This window comes from Triticum aestivum, chromosome 7A (assembly GCF_018294505.1).
Source record: "Triticum aestivum cultivar Chinese Spring chromosome 7A, IWGSC CS RefSeq v2.1, whole genome shotgun sequence".
Classification (NCBI taxonomy): Eukaryota; Viridiplantae; Streptophyta; class Magnoliopsida; order Poales; family Poaceae; genus Triticum; species Triticum aestivum.
In genome coordinates this window covers 27,350,229-27,356,623 of record NC_057812.1, presented here as the reverse complement: position 1 = coordinate 27,356,623, position 6,395 = coordinate 27,350,229, and positions in this window count along the sequence as shown.

Below are 6,395 nucleotides of genomic sequence, written 5' to 3'. Positions count from 1 at the left end.
GGGGTACGTAGGTGAGACTCAATCTGTAGTTTCTCAATGTTCAGTTAGTTATCACTCATCACACATAACATTATCCCAGTGCATATAGAGGAGGAACAAGGCTTCTGTTAGTGGCACAAAAAAATAAATCCTGAAGTAGGGACTAGGGAGTGCATTTGAAGCGAGTCGGAGCTCTATTTTTCAGGACATGAGATGGCAACTTTCTCAGGTTGATCTATCTATCTACGTCTCATCGAAGTATTAGTAGTAGTTGTATAGATGGCCTGAATGGAACGAGGTGTCCTTCCGGAGCCAGTGTCCTGTCTGAACATGCCTTCACACCTTAGGCAGACCAGACAGCGACGGCTTTCGATGTCTAGAATTCTAGATCGACGCACACCGGGTAGGATATACAGGCGAAGCTTCGAATGTGAGTGCCGTCACCACTCAACGCTTGTGAGTGCGGCAGGCAGCTCACATCCATCGACTGTCTTGTGCTTTCTCAATGGTTAATCGAATTAGTAATTGTATCCCCGCAAAAAAAAGAAAGAAAAAGAATTAGTAACTGTGAAAATGACCTTGCCTGAATGGAGGCGTTCTTGACATGTCTTGTGTGAAGATATCTTTCTCTGCATGTTACGGAACCCTTTCCCCATCAGCCAAAGTTGCATGCAGCTCAAGCATAGGTAATGGCTGATGTATGTGTGTGGCCTACTAACATATGGAAACAATTGCCGGAGCTTTAGCAAAGTGCACAAAAATTACCCTTTTTGCGTGGCTAAGAAAGATCACCGGCCACGCTGAATCTTTGTGGCCGTCTTTGGAGAAGATTGCGTGCCACGGAAGAGGCCGAAGACTTGGGGTCAAGCAACCGATCAATGGATGTTCTTAATTCAGGCTGACAGGGACAACACATTCTACTTTTTATGTTTGTGTTAGTTGGTATCCATCCGTGATTAGATTACACGCCCTGATTAGGCCGGGGCCCTGCCCAGCGGAAAACCAAGTTGACGGAGATAATGGCTCCTTCTCCTTCTCCTTGGATTTCTGTCTGCATGTTTGGAGAAGGATTTATTTAGCTGCTCTGCTTCTCAGAACATGAGATGATAACATTTCTTAGAATGATCTTTTTTTTTTCTGAAAAGGGTACCTCAGCCTCTCTGCATTGCATCAGAAAGATGCATACGACTCATCTTATTAATAAAATATTCAGCAATGGTCTTCAAGTCTCGCATTAAGAAGTAAACAAATGCTCACAAGAGCTAAATAAAAAGGACAAAGCCACAACCAGCTGGCCAATAAAAATAGGAGCACTACATGCCTATCCTATTACATGACCGCCATCTAAATCGGTTGAAAATATCCCGAGCTACCATCTCTCATCGGGTAGACGCAGTAACCAAACGCTCCCTGGCCTCCGTCAGAGTGAGTAGTGACCACATACGGATCAACGCAGTGGCCCTAAAGATAACCTGCAAAAAGTGAATGTTCGTTGTTCTGTTAAAAACCAAATCATTTCTGCAGTTCCAGACTGCCCATAATAAAGCACACACGCCTACACGAATGTGCCTCGCTGTATCTGAATCAATCCCATCGAGCCACGTCCCAAATAACGTGTTGATAGAAGTGGACGGATTAATATTAAAAGCAATATGAATCGACCGCCACAGAATCTTGGCCAACGGACAATCAAGAAAGAGGTGTTTGATAGTTTCGTTATGGTCGCAAAAACTACATCTTGCAGAACCCACCCAGTTGCGTTTTGCCAGATTATCCTTAGTCAAAATAACTTGTTTATGCACAAACCACATAAACACTTTGATTCTCAAAGGTACCTTCACTTTCCAAACGTGTTTCGGGGAAGGAATCACGCTAGAGGTAATAACATCCAGATACATGGATTTGACCGAGAACACGCCGTTCTTAGTTAGTTTCCAACACAACTGATCTGGCTGCTGAGACAACTGGACATCCATCAATCATCTAACAAGATGAAGCCAGGCCTCCCAACGATTTCCCACTAGCGTCCTCCGAAAACGAATATTGAGGGGAGTGGATTGTAGAACGGTTGCAACGTAGGCTTCTCTACGTTGAACAACGTTATACAAAGTAGGATATTAAAACGCAAGGGGAGTCTCCCCAAGCCACGTATCCTCACAGAACCTCGTAGTAGCTCCATTGCCGACTAAGAACCTTGTCCTGTTGAAAAAGAGTGATTTGACTCTCGTCAAGCCTTTCCAAAATGGTGAGTCAGTCGGCCTCACTGTCACCTGGGACAAGGTTTTAGAGTGAAGATACTTATTTCGCAAAATCTGAGCCCAAGTGGCCTCCGTCTCGGATGAAAGTTTGAACAACCACTTGCTAAGGAGACATCTGTTTTTGAATTCTAGATTTTCAATACCTAGACCCCCTTGGTCCTTCGGCCTACAGATGATATCCCATTTAGCAAGCTTATACTTTCGTTTATGCTCATCACTCTGCCAAAAGAATCGTGATAGATAGAAATCTAGCCTCTTCCTGACTCCCACCGGGACCTCGAAAAAGGATAGGAGAAACATAGGCATACTTGTGAGGACCTAATTAATCAAAATTTATCGCCCTCCATATGACATGAGCTTCCCTTTCCAACAGCTCAGTTTCTTCTCAAATCGATCCTCAATACATTTTCACTCTTTGTTAGTCAGCTTACGATGATGAATGGGTATACCTAAATACGTGAACGCTAACGTTCCCAATTCACATCCGAACAATTGTTTATAAGCCTCCTGGTCATCATTAGCTCTTCCAAAACAGAACAATTCGCTCTTGTGGAAGTTAATTTTTAACCCGGTCAATTGTTCAAATAAGCATAACACGAGCTTCATGTTTCTCGCTTTCGCCAAGTCGTGCTCCATGAAGATGATAGTATCATCAACATACTGAAGGATGGAGATACCTTCATCAACTAAATGCGGAACAAGGCCGCCTACCTGCCCCGCATCCTTAGCCCGTCCTGTTAAAATGGTCAGCATATCTACCACTATGTTGAATAGGATAGGTGACATTAGATCTCCTTGCCTTAACCCTTTGTATGTCTGGAAGTAGTGACCTATGTCATCATTCACTTTAATCCCTATACTCCCTTTTTGCGTAAAGGATTCGATCTGGTGTCTCCAGGCCGGATCAAATCCTTTCATACGCAAAGCCTGTTGAAGGAAAGGCCATTTAACTTTATCGTATGCTTTTTTAAAATCCACTTTAAAAACAACGCCATCTAGTTTTTTTGAGTGAATCTCATGGAGCGTTTCATGCAAGACGACATCCCCTTCAAGGATATTTCTATCTGGCATGAAAGCAGTCTGGGACGGTTGCATCACAGAATGCGCAATCTGCGTAAGTCTGTTTGTGCCAACCTTGGTGAAGATTTTGAAACTAACATTAAGCAGACATATAGGCCTGAACTGCTCAATGCGAATGGCCTATGTCTTCTTAGGAAGTAGAGTTATCGTTCCAGAATTCAGTTTAAACAATTGAAGCTGTCCAGCAAAAAGCTCATGGAACAACGGAATCAGGTCCCCCTTAATAAAGTGCCAACATTTTTTTATAAAACTCCGCCGGAAACCCATCCGGACCTGAAGCCTTATTATTTTTCATTTGTGCGATGGCCTCAAACACCTCTTTCTCCGTAAAGGGAGCAGTCAAAATCTCATTCTCGCCAGTCTCAAGTTGAGGAACATCCTCAACCCTTGACTCATCTAAGGACACAAAATTCGCTTCCGGAGGTCCAAACAACTGCTTATAATAATTGGAATGATCTATGTGGGTCACTCGTCAGGGGCACTATATATGCTTCAGAAAATAAAACCCTGATTGCAAAAATGATCTGAATGGAAGGAGATGTTATTTGCAGTTTCACATGTGTCTGACTCCTCTCAGCATTGACCCGCGTCCTTTTGGAGTGTCTCCTAGTGCCTAGTGGCACAGGCAAAATGATACGTAAAACGGTATCCAGAAGTAGGGAAATGCATTTAGAAATCTCAAATCCTATGATTAGGAATAGGAAACGAGATGTCATTTGGTTGACACCAAAGGAATTTTTCCATTGAGTCTGGGCTTATTTTTATTTTCCTATGAAATGTGAAGGATAGGAACCAATCCTATGTAGAAATAGAAATCTATTTCTATGAACCAAAGGGCTCTAAAGGAAAAAAATTCTATCCTCTAAAATTCCTATGAAATTTCTCCAAACCAGGCCTTAGAAGTATCGTCGTCACTCATCGGAGCCCGCGCCGTGCATGCAGCAGGTCCCATGCATCGAGTGTCTTATGATTGGACGGTTCGATTCCCAACTGTGAAAACCACCTGAATGGAATTGTTCTTCTTCAGTCACTTTTCCATGTCTATCTGAATCCTCAACTTTGACCAGTGTGCTCCTGGTTCTGGACAAAAATTACCCAAGTGTAGCCAAGAAAGATCGCCCGCCACTCGACATCTCGACGTCGAGCGAAATCTTTGTGACCGTCTTCTGAGAAGATTGCGTGCCACGAAAGAGGCCGAAGACTTGGGGTCAAGCGAGTGCGGAGTGGAGGACGCCGAGCTGATTCAGCTCATTTTGCTCTTGTGTAATTCAGGCTAACAGGGACAACATTGCACTTTTTTGTGTTAGTTGGTGGGGATAGTTAATTACCGTATGTGCATCCGTCATTAGATTGCACGGCCTGATTAGGTAGGGCTCCTGCCCAGCTACTTGGGGGGAAAAGAGATGGTAAGTTGACGGAGATAATAATTTTAGCTTGGCTTGACTCTGTTTTGCAGGACATGAGATGGTAAGTTCCTCATGTTGATCTATGTAGCTCACTCATCAAGTGTACTTAATATGCTTTTTATAAAATCCCTGATTGAAAAGATGACCTGAATGGAAGGAAGGGTTATTCACAATTTCACATGTGTCACACTTCAAACTTAAATACAATCACATGTGTCTGAATCCTCGGCATTGACCAGTGGCCTTGTGGAGTGTCCTGTCTCTTCCACGCCGGCTTGGATATCTAGGCTGATGTGCGCAGCACATAAATATTACTGGTCTCTTCGACGCCGGTTTTCAGCTGCCATGCACGAGGCACGAGTCAAAACGATTTAGTACCAAGTTCCGATAATGGGTGGATTTAGTTGAATGCAGCAAAGCCGAAAGCACACATAACATGGCGACAGTACGTAGTGAAGCACGTGTATTCTGCACACGTTACATTACATCTTTGGTTTGTGTTCAGCCAGTTATCATGTATGCTTTGTCATTTGTCAATTTCACTATTTATGATAGGCAACGGAAGACGCTTCGCAAAGGATCGCACCACCACGCCGTTGAAGGCAGAGGCGAGTCTAGTAGGAGGGCTTCAACAGGCTCTAGCCTACCCTCCAAAAATACAATTTCTTTTTTTACTACTCCCTCCGTAAACTAATATAAGAGTGTTTAGAATACTAAACTAGTGATCTAAACACTCTTATATTAGTTTACAGAGGGAGTACTACACTTGGTCCAACTCAGCAACCCAATATCTTGGTCTCAGGCTCTCAGCAACCCAATACACAGGCAAGTAGCGGAAAACACATCGAGTAGGCACACATGAGAGTGAGATGACGCACGCTCACACTCAGCTAGCGATGCCCGACGGATGGCCTGTCGAGCAGAGAGCCGGCAATACCAAGTTTTGTCTGTTTAAATGGGCAGTATCAAATACAAAGTTCAATTTGATTTTTTTTAAATAGAACAATTAAGTAAATACTACATACATGTTTTCAGTAGCAATCTGATTTTTTTAGCTTATTTGAAGAAAGGGTATTCAGAGACAGTGGCTGTATTTTGCTAAACAATTTCAAAATTTGGTTCAAATTTTGATATTAAAAAAAACATCGAGCAAATACTACATGTTTCCAATAGTAATCTAGGAAATTTGAGCTTGTTTGAAACAGGAGAATGGGAGATAATGACTATTTGGCTAGACAGATTTAAATTTCCATTCAAAATTTGATATTTTTTTAAAAAATACCAATAAACAATCCATATTTTCAGTAGTATTCTGAGAAAATCTTAGCTTATTCAACAAAGGATTAGGAGATAATGTTTTTTTCTCTTCAAAATGACATTTAGTTTTCTCGCCGTTAACTTTGAGCCCACCCTTCAGTTTCTTCCTGGATTCGCCACTGGTTGGAGGTGAAATAAACCAAATCCATGAAGAAGACCGGGTTTGGCCCGCCCCGACATTTTGGTGGAGATGGCACGTAAGCATGATATCTTTTCAAAAGATGGTAATCATTCTTCAAGGCACTAGGAACATCTTTTAAATAGATGAGGAATATATTCTATTTATTTATATTTACGGTGGACATGTCTTCAAATACAGTGATCATTTCTAAAGGCACGACTAAGATTTTTTAAA